This window comes from Arvicanthis niloticus, chromosome 3 (genome assembly GCF_011762505.2).
Source record: "Arvicanthis niloticus isolate mArvNil1 chromosome 3, mArvNil1.pat.X, whole genome shotgun sequence".
NCBI lineage: Eukaryota > Metazoa > Chordata > Mammalia > Rodentia > Muridae > Arvicanthis > Arvicanthis niloticus.
Genome location: NC_047660.1, coordinates 102,491,521 through 102,508,087, shown reverse-complemented (window position 1 = coordinate 102,508,087; position 16,567 = coordinate 102,491,521). Strand labels below are relative to the sequence as shown.

At 43.2% G+C, this 16,567-nt stretch overlaps 1 protein-coding gene, 1 non-coding gene and 1 pseudogene across 6 annotated transcripts in view; 1 reads left to right on the top strand and 2 right to left on the bottom strand.

The window, feature by feature from the left end:
- The window catches only part of LOC117706201 (ubiquitin-conjugating enzyme E2 E2), a 267,546-nt gene that overhangs the window by 39,379 nt on the left and 211,600 nt on the right, over positions 1-16,567 (top strand). The window lies entirely within an intron of this gene.
- Positions 473-1,773, bottom strand: LOC143441786 (aurora kinase A-like; annotated as a pseudogene).
- LOC117706427 (small nucleolar RNA SNORA17) lies at positions 13,577-13,702 on the bottom strand. The gene has a single exon (XR_004606534.1). It is a non-coding gene; the product is annotated as a small nucleolar RNA SNORA17 (small nucleolar RNA).

Below are 16,567 nucleotides of genomic sequence, written 5' to 3'. Positions count from 1 at the left end.
GATCCCACACAGGCTTCAGAAGGCTGAAAACAAGAGGGCCATGAAGGGGATGCCACATAAGTAAAAGGAAGTCTGTACAAATCTTTACTTTAGCATTTAAAAGAAGATACATACTCATTCCAGCAGATTTCCCAAGCCTGGTGACCCAGTAAGCTACACACACACTCAGGCACTTGAAGGCTATAACACAGGTGCTCACTGGGATATCAGATAGGGTCATAACTTTCCCACACTGAGACCCCCACAAGAACCCTTTGGGACATAGACCATGGGGACAGCTGCAGTGGAACCTTCTCTCCAGATTACTAAATCAAGAAAAGCAGCGTGGTTCTTGGGGGTTGTGCTCACTTGGGGCTTCCTAGATACAAGGCCTAGTATTACCTGCTTAGCAAGGCACCCTGGGGGCAGTGACGATGGTCTGGGTGGTCTCAGTGGGTCTCACAGTTGCACAGTGCCCACGGCTCAGGATTCCCTAAGATGATTTGCTAGTTGGCTCTTTGTTTTTGTGGCCAGTTGGAGGTTTGGAGGAATTAGCTGTGATCCAGGGGTGTTCTAGTACTTCTGCTAATGTTAGCCTCTGGGTAGAGTTGTGTGTTTTAACAATCTTGAAATGAGGTCCCTGCCTCCCTCTGCCACAAAGTTAAGGAGGGTGTATGCAATCCGTGATCTCCTTCTATATGTCTTCTAGTGCATGCATGTCTCAAAAAGAGGCATCCCCACTAGGTACTTATGGTAGAGAACACTCCAGAAGTACTGTACCTTATTGTTCATCTGGTCCTCAGTCATTGCCAGTGGGAATCATAGTTCAGGGTGCCATGCAGCGTGGTTCTCCTGGAAGATGGAGTGTGTAGAGACTATCTGCAATCTTCAACTCTCTGTTTGGCCCAAGAAGCAGGTTCTACAGCTTAATGTCTCTGGGAGACTCTCTGAATGATAGTAAGAGAGAGTGTTTGCCAGCTGGGTGCTATAAATAGCTGTTCTCTGCTCATCAAACTTGCAGAGTTTTTGAAGCTCTCTGTGGAGTGTTCCAAGGGGCATGTATTCTAAAATTGGATAAACTCTGGTAGCATTGTGGAAATAGGGTGCTGCAGGTGGTACTGTATATCTTCTTCACAGCTCATGTTCCATCCCTGCCTTCTCCAACCATGTTCTAAATAACACCTTCAGAGCCAGCATAAACTTGCTTTGCTTCTCCCTTGTCAAATAGACATTTCCAGACTTTCCTTTATCTAGTGAGCGGTCATTATCAAACTCTTCCAACATCTATCTATCTCTCTCTCTCTCTCTCTCTCTCTCTCTCTCTCTTCAGTTTTCTCTTTTGTTGCCTGTTCCTTTTCAGAATTATTTCCAGAGGCTGCCGGTTGTGGCTGCTCATTCTTCTGAGGATTACTGAGACGGGAAGACAGGCTGAGGAAGGCTGGCAGTTGGCAACTGACTTTAAAACTGGCTTCTGACCTGAGACAAGTTTCTGTGCTTGTGGTGGGATACACTGAGAGGAATTGAAAGGACACAAGACCCACTGGACCTGGCCACTGTGAGCTGATCCTGGGTTCTGAGTCACCAGGACTTGAAAGGAACTGTGGTCTTAATAGGCCTGGAAACACAGTTTTCTTGTTTTTGTTTTTCTGTGTAATCCCGGCTGTCCTGGAACTCACTCTGTAGACCAGGCTGGCCTCGAACTCAGAAATCCGCCTGTCTCTGCCTCCCAAGTGCTGGGATTAAAGGCGTGCACCACCACTGCCTGGCTCACAGTTTTCTTTATATCTGTCCTTGTCACCCACAGGTGGGATCCTGCTTCTGACTGATGCCTCCAAGAGCCCGGGAGCTCCAGTTTTGTTCTTTTGATCTTTTTAACATGAAAGTGGGAAAAGCCTAAGGAATGGTCAAGAATGTTTGTGTGCACTTCTTTCTTCCTTCCACAGACTCAGCCCAAACCACAGACACTCGTGGCTAAATAGATGATCAAAGATAAGTAAAAGGAGGGATCATGTGAAGCTTTAGATAGGTCTCAGAAGCTGTTGGAAATCCACAGTTACATGTGAGCACAGAGTTCCTGGAGACTCTCAGTTCAATATGAAGCACAGTGGCCTGGAAACGTTCTGATTGCAAACTACCGAGACTGCTGTTTGACACAGAATAGATTTTCACTCACTGCCTACTACGTAAGTGAATTCTACAGTGGACATTGTAGAGTTTAAATTATTCTTAATACTGTCTCAAAAAGCCAGTTTCCCGAGAATACAAGAAGAGAATTTATTGCTGAAACATTACAGAAGACTAATTTTATATTATTGATCTGATACTTTGTTGTCTTATTCTTTATTATTGATATTTACATAAAAACATTATAGCTTTATACCATGTCTGTGAGTACACCATTAAAAAAAGAATTATTTTAGACTAAAGTAGAAGGCTTCTCCCACAGTATGGTAAAAGCTATTTTGTTTGTTTGCTTTTTATTTTTGTTTTTGCTTTTTCTTTAGCATTAAGGTGAATTTGGAGTCTTTCCAGTGCACCTTCCCAAGATACTAGTTTATAAAAGAATTCAGACACTTTCTCCCTTTCTCTTTTTATTAAAGAGAGCAACTTGTATAAAGTCATTTGCAGACTCATAAGTGACTTCCTAGTTTATATTCAAATACCAGCTCTAAAGTCCATGTTGCTAATGTCCCAGGGCTTGACCCCGTGGTGAGCTGCCTTGTGAACACTGTGGCTGACAAAATGCAGTTGAGAGCTGTTGCAGATGCCACACAGGAACATTTTATCTCCGCCACAGGTCTTTAAATGCGTTCTTCCTTTCCCACTGTTGTGGAATCATGGGTCACATTGCTGCATTTCTGTAGCCCACTACAGTTGTTTCTCCCAGAAAAGCAGTTACTGGCTGAGCAGATCCTAACCTCACTTTTCTACAGAAGGCAGAAAGACAGAGCACCCCAGGGTGGGATGCTCAGTAGGCAGCTGGGACAGGATCACTCCTGTTTCATGGCTTCCTCTCCTCCTGAATAGACTGAAGAAAGGGTTAAGGGATCAGATAAAATTTGAGTTCTGCTGACTTGGTGAGATAACAAACTTTTAAAACACACAAAAACACCTCCTAGGACTTAGCGTGCAGACCTCTCAAAATAATCTGGTACATTATCAGCTGAGGAGATAGACCAGAGTTCATTCCCAGAAGCCATTAGAACAACCAGGTACATTCATTTGCAGCCCAAACACTGGGGATACAGAATTACCAGCCTAGCCTTAGAGAGTTGCAGGCCAAAGAGAGAACCTGCCTCAAAAACAGGTGGATGGCCTCTGTGGAATGATAAACATTTGCCCTTTGGCTCTCACACACATATGTGCATATATAAATATCATTTGCCACATTAGAGAATTAACTATATGCAGTGTTACTGTTGCATGGCACCAGACTTGGTAAGAATCTTTAAGGGAGATGTTATCTCTTGTGAGGAAATGTAGAGTGCAGGTGAGCTCCACTCAGCCTCTTCATGCTGATGGGTGCATATGTGTCCCAGCATGCTGGATGGCAGGCCTCTCTCTTCCAGAATGTTCTACATGGTTTGAGCAGCTTCCTTCTCTAAATGTGAATGTAACCTCCCCAGAGTGTTCTGAGCTGAAGACACAGCCGTCTGGCAGAACTCAAACACACATTGTTGGGTCTTAGGGAAGAAACACTCTTTGTAGCCTAAGGGATCAAAGGGAATATGACTGTATAGTTGTTGCTAGCTTGACTTTAGAACTGAATTCTGGAGAAAGATAATATTAAGTGAATTCAAGATGGACTAAAAATATTAAATATCTGGTAACTTATGTGTAGAGAAGTAAGTTCTAATCAAATAGTTATCTTTAAAATCTTCCTGTTTCCTAGTTTTAAAGTTTTGCTCACTGAGAACAAGAGGTAAGTAAAGGATGAATTGAAGAGAAATGTAGACTAGCTGAAGAGATTCTGGTGACCCTGATAAATGTCTCCATTAACTGAAATTTGGGTTTTTTAAATTACCCTTATTGTTAAGGGCTTTTCATTTGAAGCAGAATACTAGCCCACTCTTTGAGGAGTGCACACTGGCTGTGCACTAGGCTATGATAAGTTAAACTGCAGAATAACAGGGGTTGCACATGTGAGCCTGAAAGCCTCATGCTTTCCCATGTGGTCCTTCCCATGTGTGCCATCTGTGTGCCTGGCCGTGGATGCTGTTCTAAAAGCACTGTGTAGTTCAGCTCACTCGGTTCTCAGCAACTTTAGGGAGTTAGCATGGGTAGAGAGAAGGTGGGTACCAAAAGAGTCCCCCCTGGAAAGAGAGACTGTCTGTCTAGGTCCTCTGTTGTTTGTAGTTGTGAGGCAGGACATTGATTTGGGGTAGTCCTGAGGGGTTGATTGTTACCTGTTGGTGGATCTTGTGTATGCCCCATAGGATCTGTGGCCCTCTGTTATGACGTGCAGGTATTTGTTTTATCCATAAAAGATATTTTGTAATAAAAAGGTTCCTGCGTTTTCTATAAAGTCCTAGCACGTCATCTCTTACTGTTTCGATTCCATCAGCGTTCACATGACAGGCTCTGAGAATTTAGTTTCAGAAGGCGTCCTTCCTACCTTGCGATCTGGCATGCATCTTCCATCTACCACTGGGAATTATGTAACTCATGTCTTCTATTTGCTTTGGCTTCCAGGAAGTGAGGAGTTGTGTTTCCTTTTAATTATAGTAACTTTATTAGCCTGTGCATTTGATGAGGGGAGGTTTTTTTTTTTTTCCAAGTCTCTGCAGCAGGAGCTTTGATGCATCAGCTGTAGATAGACGCAGGAAACTCCTGAGTGCCACTGAAGCTAGTGGTAAAATTGTTTGCAGGCAGTGTGCACTTGGCAGGCAGTGTCCTCAGCTTTCCCCAGATTTTCAGTGACTTCTACCAAGGACCTCACTCTGCCCACACACACACTCTCTGGGAGGTGGGGAGTTTTAGCGCCTGACTGAAAGCCTCTGATAACCTCTGACAGCAGGCAGGGTGTCAGTCAAACCCTTATGCTCATTCCATCTCACCTGTCAGTTTATCCAGGAGTTAAAAGGCAGTGCATGTAGTGTTAAAGACATCTAGTCTTGAAAACACCAGAGGATTATTGGTGTCTTTATGCCAGGTAGAGGTCAACTACATGTGTTTGTTTGTTTATTTATTTATTTATTATTTTAATATTTATATTTAATCTTTTTTATAGTTCAGTCATTATTCCCCTCTCAGTCCGCCCTCCAGCAGCTTCTCGATCCATTCATCCCTCCTCATCGCCCCCCCTTGTCTCTAAGAGGATGCCCCCCCCCCCCCACTCCTCAACCCCACCAGGCCTCCCCACTCCCTGGGGCTTCAAGTCTCTCAAGGTTTAGGTGAATCTTCTCTCACTGAGGCCAGACCAGGCAGTCCTCTGCTGTATATGTGTCATGGCCTCATACCAGCCAGAGTATGCTGTCTGGTTGGTGGCTCAGTATATGAGAGATCTCAGGGTTCTGGGTATCTCTTTTTAAAAAGACTTGTCTTTATTTATTTGTTTGTTTGTTTGTTTGTATGCGTGTGTTACTGTATATGTCTATGTGAGTGTGTACACAGATGTTTGTACATGGGCATGAGTGCCTCTGTATACACAGAGATCAAAAGAGGATGTTAGTCTGCAGGGCTGAAGGTGCAGGTGCTTATGAGACACCTGGCTTGGTATGAGGGAACTGGGCTCTTAACTCCAGCCTCATGAGTAGGCTGTGTGCACTTAACTACTGAGCCATTTTTCCAGCCCAGGACCTAACTGGTGAGTAGTGATTCATTACTAAATTATATTTAGACTCAACATGTTTCAACCATAATAAAAATCAGTATATGGAAAAGAAGTCTTAAATTGTCTTCTTCAATTTTAAAGGTAAACAGAATAGATTACATGATCCTAACCATCTCTCGGTGTGTTAATTAGGAGCTGTAACTCTCCCAAAATGTACGGTAGAGTTACTGCAATTATTTGACTTATTCATCTGTTTAAAATAGGCAAGACAAACTTACTGTGACTAATCTTAAAACTGAAAATGTGAAGTGCTTCAAAATCCAGATCAGTTTGTAGAAAACCCAGAGCTTTCCCTGCAACTGATGCCTTAGTATACAGCTGCCCCCAGAGACACTGTAGGAAGAAGCATCCTTCAGCTGTGTGTAAATGGCACATAAGGAATGAAAGGGAATCTTGTGTTCACCCCCAAATGACCCATTATGGATATAAAGATATTCTCAAATCTGAAATCTGGATGTCTCTGGCCCCGAGCATTTCAGAGAAGGAGAACCCATTCAACTATGGCTCTGTGCCCCAAATCTCACCAAGATTAAACTCCACAGCTGACATCTTAACAGTGTTTTTGTGCCCCAAGATATAGGTTAGATTAACATATAGATATAGGTTAGATTAACATACATGTTGCAGCCTAGAGAGCACATGTATTATGTTTTGTCTTCATTGGTGTTTTTTGTTTGGTTGCTTTTTGTGTGTGTATGTTGTATCCATCCTTCCTTCCTTCCTCCCTTCCTTCCTTCCTTTCTTCCTCCCTCCCTTCCTCCCTCCCTCCCTCCCTCCCTCCCCTTCCCTTCCCTTCCCTTCCCTTCCCTTCTCTTCTCTTTTCTTTTTTCTTTTTTTCTAACCATTTCTTTGAAACAAGAAATTATAAGTGGACCTAGCAAGATGGCTCAACATGTAAGAGCATTTGCCACATAAAAGTGAGGACCTGAGTTCAGATCTAAAGTAACAACATAAAAGCTGGGCATGGTGCCTGCTAACTCCACTGCTAGAAGACAGAGACAGGAGGATCCAGCCAGCCTACCTGAAATAGCAACTATCCCATTCAGTAAGCAGCCTTGCTCAGAAACAAGACCCCAGGTATACAATGGAGAACAGTAGAGGAAGACACCCAGTATTACTTCTGCTTCTACCTACACACATGGGCACAACATGCATGCACACATGCACCGCCACACAACATAAAAAGCTGGAAAAGAGGAATAGGGTGATATTTGGGGTACTTAAATTTATAAACTGTAATTACATATATATTTTTTCTACTGTGAATTCTATGTTTGACTAAAACACTGCCATGCTGTCGCAGCAGCGCGGCTGTATGGATAACTTGTACAGCTGTGTAAGTGACACTCAGCTTTGTTCTTTACTACACTTAATATACATGACTGATCTGAGGACTGTGACTTAGCAAAACAAGCACCACACATCCTCCCTTCTTCCACACTGCTGACTGTTGTGAAAGGGAGTTTGTGTGACTTAATGACGATGTGAAAATGCAGCTTGCCAACAAAAACAGCTTTTCTTAAACCATGTGTTTGCTGTGTGACACCATTCCAGGGGAAATGAACAAATGTTTACTCACCCCAGATAGGAATCTGATGATGGCTCAAAGTAAGATACCACCAAGTACAGCGTGGTGAACCAGTGAGTTTTACTGGGGTTACCCACAGGAGCAGAAATGACTCAAAGAGAGCTGCATCACTACCACACCCCCTGCCCAGCATGCGTGATGGCTTGTGGAAGCTGCAAACCTGACAGGCAGTACATAGTCTGCAGGCAGCCTGACAGGCTGGAGAATGTCTCTTCCAGGAGAATGTCTCTTCCAGGCTAGTTTCTGCCTCTTCTAGATGGTTGGGTTAGTCTGAGAGTATCTCAGCAGCAATCCTTACTACTTATATAAGCTTTGGTAAGCTTCTGATAAGTTTCAGTGACTTCCTGAAGATTTTGAGTTGTTTACTTTATGAATTATGAAGCACATTCATGACAGGGTGGAAGGTTTCACCTCCCTTTAGAACATCCTGGTCTGAACTGGCTTCCCTGAAGCATGTGGTGTCTCCTCTGGAGGAGGTACTACCCAGAGGGACTTTATGTTCCAGCAGTGGAAGAGAAACAGATCTAAAGGTTGTCTTGCCATCGGTACCTCTTACCTTTTGTGTTTAGTTTGTGAAAAGACTAGTAAGATTCCAATAATGGCTAGATGCTATTTTTTAGATATTATCCTTTATCAGGGAATCCTTAAGTACTCACTGACTGCTTCGTATGTTGAAGCACATTGCAGTAGACTATTGGGAGATAAGTGAAAAGATTAGATAAAAAGAATACAATAAGAACACAAACTCAGAGAGTGACTTTTAGAAATGTTACAGGGGTTTTTTGTTTGTTTTGTTTTGTTTTGTTTTGTGTTTTTGAGACAGGGTTTCTCTGTGTTAACCCTGGCTGTCCTGGAACTCACTCTGTAGACCAGGCTGGCCTTGAACTCAGAAATCCACCTGCCTTTGCCTCCCAAGTTCTGGGATTAAAGGCGTGTGCCCCCACTGCCGGGCTAATGTTATGTTTTTATATTAGTTTCTTGTGTGTGTATGTGTGTGCACATAGCCTGCATGTGCATGAACATGCAGTGTATGTATGACATGTCATGCATGTGGAAAACAGAGGACAACTTATGTGAAATTTGCAAATCAAACTCATGTCATTAGTCTTGTCAGCAACCATCTTTAGTGACTGAGTTGTCACCAAAAAACCCAAAACCTTTAAAAAGACTCTGTAACCTTAGTTGGCCTAGTTCTCACTGGGCACCCAGGCTTGGGCGCAGAGTGATTCTCTTGTGTAGGATCCCTGCCCAGTAAAATTAACTTTAGGTAAAATTGAAATACATAATGTGCCTGAGGTATGTGTTGAAAAGAAGGCAGGACAGGGGCAAACTGTCACTGGAGAGGAAATCTTTCAGTGAGGGGAGAGGAGTCACACAGGCTCTAAGATCAGTAATGACAGAGATGGGTTAGGACTGTGGAAGAGATGTTGGTCAGCAGGTCTTTGGGAATCTGGAATTTTCTCTTTTCTAGGGACCCAAGAGATGTGACAACACAAGAAGAAGCAATGCACAGGGCTGCTGGAGCCACTGCTGCGGCTAAAGATGTGCAGATGCAACTAAGAACATGGGCAGTGTGCTTCTGTGGAAATCAAGGGGTCTGCTCATACTCTGATGCAGTCACATGGCAAACGGGCTGAACTTATATAAAATGATTGAAAATATGCACCGTTACCCAAGGAAATATGTAAGGGAACATTTTTTCTAGTAAAGAAAAATAAATGGCTAAGTAAATCATGGTCAGTCCACTCATTAATAGCTATGTATCTATTAAGAAAGTATATAAACAACATAGTGATAAAAGACAAGATGCATATAATGGTTTATATAAATGTAGTCTATGATTGTAACTCATAAAATACAAAAAAAAAGATAAAGAAAATTTACTTTACAATCTTCATGTTAGCATAGTGAGCTGACAGATATTCTTTCTTCTTTCCTGGTCTCTGTGAATATAGCTTTAGTTTTTTGTTTGTTTTTTTTTTTTAATGTCAATTTAAATATATATTTTAAAGAAGACCTGGTTCTTATTCTTAAGGTGCTACTGGCCCAGTATAATGACAAAGAAAAAACGTCACCCAACATAAGAGACACTGCTGGTGTCCTGGGGAGACTCTTGAGTACAGTATATTTTAGACATGTGTCAGGTGGGATGGATGCTGGTAAGTGCCTTGGTTATCACACCGCTGTCAGGGGTTGTATCTAAGTGATGGATGCCAGTCATGCTTCAGGAAACACTGTGGGAACTGGTGCTTATTTATATCTGGAGTGATTTGGAGGCTGGCAGGATGTTCCAGTGGGTAGGTACTTGTGCAGGCCTAACAACCCAGTTCAGACCCTGGAACCTGGGTAAATCTGGAAGGACTTAGCAGCAGCAGGCTTCCCAATGCTGTCCTCCACCCTCTACAATATGCACACGCATACACACATGAGTAGTAATTGTTTTTGAAAGAGTGACTTGGACTCATGGGTCCTAGAGAGTTAACTTTAAGTGTTAGGTGCTGGATAATCAGGGACTTGGGGACATCTGGTCAGTAGGTGTCTGAGAGGCAATCGTAGGAGGGCTGACTAGTATCCAGTGCTCAGGAAGATGGCCTGCACACGTTTGTGCACGCTGTAAAAGCCACGGAAGTTAAGAGACCTCTGTCTAGTTTGGGGCTAGTGAGTAGCAGCAAGTGTAGGCTGGCGGGTGTGTTTGGCTTTGTTAAAGCTCTTGTTTCCACAGTTCTGACTCAAGATTGTAGGGAAAACAGTGGGATATTAATGGAGTTTCTTGGGAGAGGGTGGGGGTGTTTGACCTTGACTGGGAAGATGAAGAATCAAAGAAGACTCCCTGTAGGAAGCTGCAGTGAGTCGGCTTTGAAGAGTAAGTAAGAGTATGGGAGTCAGAAGGGTAGTGAGCTGGACTGAAGAAGTTACCGTGCCAGTGCTGCGGGGACTGTGAGCTGTTTCAAGCCATTTCCCCTTATGCCTCATGAATGACAATAAGGATGTGGCATGTTTAACAGGAATTTGACAACGAAGAGGATAAGCCAGTGCTGCGAAGGCTGTGACTGGTGTCCTGTAACCTTCTTAACATCTTACCGATTTATTGTGAGCCAGATGAGGTCGGTTGAAAGGGAAACTTTTATTTGACTTACTCATTTCTATCAGGCACTTAAAAGTAGCTTGCTGTAAAAGAGAGGAAAGGGATAGATTTGCTGTTTATAAATAACGAGGCATCTGAACAGAAGGCAAAGGGCAGAGACGGTCAGCACCTGGGAAGACTGAGAAGCGTGAGCAGAGTCAGGAGGAAATCATTGACACTGGCTTGGGTGGGAACAGGTTGATGTCTCCATTTAGTGGTCTTTTCATTTACAGAAGTGTGAGAATCATCTGTTTACATTCCAATGTTTGTCATTGTTAGAAGTAACGGTCAACTGGACTACAGAAAAATCATCTGAGAAGAGGTCTTGACTCAGTAATTCCCTGATTAGACTGGCCTGTGGGCAAGTCTGGGGATTTCCCTGATTGTTATGTAGGAGGAGTACTGGCCTAGCTTGAGTAAGAAGCAGTTCATCTCAGCCCCTTACCCTGTCTGTATGTTTAAAGTTCCTCTTCTTTTTTCTTTTCAGATTTATTTATTTTATTTTATGATGTGAATGCTTTGCCTGTATGTATGTATGCATGTATGTGCAACATATATGTTCTTGGTGCTCACAGAGGTCAGGAGAGGGAGTTAGATCTCTGAAACTGGAGTTTCAGATGGTTGTGAGCCACCATGTGGGTACTGGGAACTGAACCCAGGTCCTTTCTCCAGCACACCCCCTTCTGCATGTTTTAATGAAATGGTAGGCACTCCTTAGCATACAAATAGAAACATGCTTATGTAAGTATAGTGAACCACATAGTAGTTGGCCCAGCCACCACTTCCCACATTTCTTCACTGCTGGCCTTGGTGTTTTTATGACCCTGCATCTTTCTGTGCACATGCTGGATTTGTGGGAGAAACTGTCCTTCCTCACATTGGCTTTCCTGTGAGGTCTGCAGCTTTCAGATAAGCCAGGGAGTTATGGAAGGGGTGGATGGATGATAGCATTTGTGGCACAAGCTCTAAAGCTGTAATGCTGCGACCCTTTAGTGCAGCTCCTCGTGTGTGGTGACCCTCAACTATAAAATTATTTTTGTTGCTACTTCACAACTGTAATTTTGCTACTGTTATGAATTATAATGTAAATAATTTTGGACATAGAGGTTTACAAAGGGGTAGTGATCCACAGATTGAGAACCACTGCCTACAGTCTGTCTGGGGAATGTTCCTCTTGTTAGTGCTTTCGCAGCAGAGTGGAGCATTCCTGGCTGGCTCTGTAACTCAGGGACAGTAGAAAGGCACTAGGCTTTGTTCCTGGATTATCTGTTTCCCTGTGCAAAGGCCTGTGGCCAAAGCAGCTGTCTGTACAGCTTGTACTATGTCGTTCACTGTACTTAAATAAGCATGTTTCTATTTGTATGTTATGGAAGCACCTACCATTTCATTAAATGTGGGGAAAGGAACATCTGTCCAAACCTTGATGGTTTGATGAAATCCACTGAGTCTGAAACAAACTGTCAGTAGACAGACAGGAGAGAAGGCACGCACATGTATTAATTTCAAGCTTATGTTAATGTCACAAATCATGACACTCAAATACAGGCCAGGTAAACAGTTGAAGCTTACAGGCTTCAACCTTCTCCCTTCATAGGGGAGAAGTGGGGCGTAAAGGCAATATGAGACTAGGGTAAATGACCTCTTTTAGAGAGAGCCAATGGATGAAAGACTAAGCAGTGCTGACCCATTCTTGTCTTGGGGCTTGCTACGTTGTCTGTCCTGCTCCTTGACCTTCTGGAGATCAGGCCGCTGGCTAGAGAGGGTAACTTCAGACAAACCCCTTCTGGCCATTCAGAGGCAAACGACTGGGGATGGGGAGGTGGGAAAAGCACCATCATAGCAAAGCATTCTACTCTGGGCTGCTGCTCCCAAGCCCTCACATTACTTAGAGAAGACTGCTTTTATGTACCACGTTTCATCTGCCTATTTCCTTTTTTCTTTCTTTCTTTCTTTTTTTTTTTTTTTTTAAATTTTTGGACTTGTGGTTTATGTGAAGCCACGCATGCTTGCTACATACTGAGTACATCCCTCTATACATCAGAATTGCTTTTCATCTTTTTCATTTTTAAATTTGGTTAAAAATAGTGGCTGGAGAGTCGGTTCATCAGGTAAGAGCCCTTGTGGCTCTTGCCGAGTACCCGGGTTAGATTCCCAGAATTCACATGGACACCTGTGACTATAACTCCAGTTCCGAGGGATGTGATGATGTATACATGTGACACACATACATACATGTGATCAAAACACTCTTCCATGTTAAAAAAAAATTGAAAACATTTTGAGAAAATCAGTGGTTTGTATTCAAAGTTAGAGTATAAAGGCTGGTGGTCGCCTCACCTTTCTTAGTTCTCTGTGAGTATAAACTCAGTAGTCAGAGCTTCAAAGAAACTCTGATGCTTGGTTGACTGCTTATGTTATTTTTTTTTTAGTTTTTAAAACTATTTGTTGGTTCTTTGTGAATTTCACATCATGTACTTCATTCCCACTCATCTCTACCTCCTTTTCTACTCACCCTCCACCCTTGCAACCTCCCCCCAACAGAGAAGAAGAGCTTGTGGAAGCTATAATGTATCACTCGGTATCCCCCAGTACACCCTTTTGTCTATTCATATCAGGGTGTTCCTCACTACCCTAGAGTATTCAGTTCTGCTGTCTTTCTTCTTTGTGTTCACATCCTTCTGTTTCTCTTCTCCATTTCTCCACCGTTTACTTGCCTGGGGTCTCTGAGTGTCTGGAGTTGTCTCAGGAGTGCTATGTCTTGCCTGGTATTGTGGTACCAGGCAGGGGTCATCTCAGGCATGGTCTGCCCCCTCCTAAGCCTGTATGCTGCCATACTGATCTCAGGCTAGGTCCGATCTTGGCCCCATGGCACTGTTCTGGTGGTCTTCACAGGCTTGCTTCTCACTTGAGCTCACCTGAGTAGCTTCATTCTAGGGTCATCTGTCATGGGCTCATTTCTGCCCAGGGCAGGATTCTTCTAGTCCCAGGTTTGCTCCCTGTCCTGGGAGCCCATCCAGGTTTGCCTGGCACCAGACTGATGATTGTCTCAGGGAGTGTTAATGCTGTTAACCATTCGGCTGTTCATAGGTCAGGACACCGACAGTAGACGCAGCCTCTCTCCTCTCTCTGCCACCTACTGACACACACGTGGCACTGCAGCCACACCCCTAGGGGCAGTGACTCCTTATGGTCTTACTGTTGAAGGCTTTCCTTCATTTCCATGTTCGTTTTATCTATTCAGTAACTTCCACTGAAAATATCCTAGTGAGATGACTGTGAGAAGACAACTTATAAAGAAAAGGTGGATGGTATTGAGCACACTGAGGGAGAGACCAAGAACTTAGGAATGATTAGAAAAACGAATATGAAAACAGTAACTAGATGACAACCGGCAGATGTTTTTAATAGGACAGAAGGATAGAGTGTGAGAGAGGATGAGTCCTGGGTAGAAATGGCTTTTATTACAAACCAAAAAGCATCAGGGCTTCAGGGATGGCTCAGAGGTTAGAAGCACTTTCGTTTTGCAAAAGACCTGGGGTCAGTTCCTAGCACTCACATGCAACTTAGCACTGCCTGTAGCTCCAGTTTCAGGGGATCTTATGCCTCTTCTGGTCTCCTCAGTATTAGCCATTCTCACACAGGCACAGGAAGTAAATCGTTTTTAAAACACCAAGAATTAGGCTGGGAATATAGCTCAGTGGTAGAATATCTATCTAATATGTATTAAGCCTATGGAGAAATTCGTAGTACCTGAAGAGAAAGAAAGCAAATGATTTTAACATAGCTGGGAGTAGAACAACAGAAAACATGGACTTTTTTCATGCACTGACTCTAGGGTGGCCTTCATGTGCTGCTTCAGTGCAGTATCAAATATTAGATTATTATGTTATTTATAAAAGCCTGTGTTTACTAGTGATCTTATAAACTATAACCCCACAAAAGGAAGTTTCTGTCTTAATGTTTCTGTTATATAAAACACTTTTTCTGTGACATGAGACTATTGGCACCTTATCTCTGTCCTTAGCGGCCTCTTTTCTTTCCTTTTGTGTTTGTGAAATAGGGCTTGGTGTGTTGCCCAGACCGGCCTCACATTCCTGATTCTCCTGCCTCCATCTTCCTAATCCCAGCTGGGATTATTTTATACAGGAAGGACTTCTTTCCTTTTCTGAATGATCATTGAAGTGGGGAGGAAGTTACAGTGTCCCTGGAGACTCAGAAGTGTGGGGTGTGGCATGCAAGTCACCAGGCAGCTCTTCCATGCTTTCATCTCTGGTCTGTGCTCCTGGAAGCTGGACACTTGGGCATGTTAGCTATAGCTAAGCTAGACCTCAGGTCCTGAATTTCCTGAGTTTATTAGCCATAAACCCAAAGAGCCACCCAAGAGCCCTTTCTTCTAACAAATTTAGCATTGCAGTCTCTCTGTATCCAGTGTCTCTAAGTCACTTTCTAGCTGGTTAGAAGTCCTGGTCATTTTGGTCTTACAAAGGGAAAATTAGGTTTCTCCAATGGAGTTTCACTGAGCGTATGAACCACACTCCAAGGTAGGCCTCACGCCCAACAGTAGATAGACAATACAAAATGAACTCAATAGTATATCTGTAGACTTTTTTTTTTTTTTTTTTTTAATCTCAGATTGCTGTTTGGGCACTTACTAGAACAGGGTTTATACCCGTTTATCATGGGCGGTCCCTGATTTGGAGCTTACAACTCCATTGATCTGGAACAGAATTACTTTGCTCTAGTCCTGCGTTCTCTCTGGTTAACATGCACTAGGCATTCTAAAGATAAAGGCCGGGGTGTAGCTCTGTGGTAGCACTTGCCTAGCATGTACGAAGTCCTAGGCTCCATCCTGGTGCTGCCCCTGCAAAGTAAGTGTCAACAATAGATCTCAGGTTTAAAACATGTTTTCTGATGGACTTTTGAAAGATGATTTGGGGTATGCGATGGAAGGACTTGTGTTGGGGTATGGAAGATTGTGAAGTCAGGATTTGGGATGGTATTAGGATTCTTCAGAGAAATGAAACTGACCAAATTGTGTGTGTGTGTGTGTGTGTGTGTGTGTGTGTGTGTGTACACACACACATTTATGTGAAAAAAGATTATTGTGAGGAGTTGGCTTGCAATTATTGGTGCTAGTAAGTCCCGGGACCTACATTTAGTGGTGGTGACCCAGAAAAGCTGGTAATCCAGCTCCAGACTGAGTCCAGAGCTCTGAGTCCAGGGAAGCAATAGGGAAGTCTTAGTTGAAAGCCCATAGGCCAGAGGCTCAACAGGAGCCTGTGACTCACTTTGAGAATCCAAAGAAGAAAAAGACTAATATTCCTGTTCATTCAGGTAAAGACACAAAGAAATGTTTTGCTTTTTGACCTGCCTGTTAGTTGTTGCTTTCAACAGCTTAGTGAGCACTGCCACACCTTGAGGTCACTCTGCTGTGCCTAATAATCACCCTCCACAAACCAGCTTCCCAACAAACCGAGAGTACAGTGTTACCAGAAATATGTCTGTGACCCATTGCTTAATCAAGTAACAGGTGACATCTTTGTGGCTACTTTACAGTTTTGAAACAACTTTATATAAAAAACGAAATATATATTTTTTGAGAAATAAGGTGATATACCTACCCCTATTTTCCCCATTCAGACCCCCATATGTTCCCCCATTACACTTCACCTCCAAACTTCATGCCTTTTGTTTGTTTTGTTTTGTTTGAGAAACCACTAAACCCACTGGGTGCCGCCCATATGTGCAAGGGCCCATCCACTGAAGCATAGGAAACCTACAACCGGCCATACCCTCAAAACAGAATATATATATATATCAGGTGGGAGAGATGGCACCAAAGCTAATAGCACTGGCTGCTCTTCCAGAGGACCCAGGTTCAATTCCTAGCACCTACTTGGTGGTTCACAACTGTCTATAACTCCAGTTCTAGAGGACTCAATGCCCTCTTCTGGCCTCTGCATGCATGCATGCATGCATGTAGAAAAATCATCCATACATATTAAATAAATAAATAGACCCCTCCCAAGTGATTCTCTTCCCC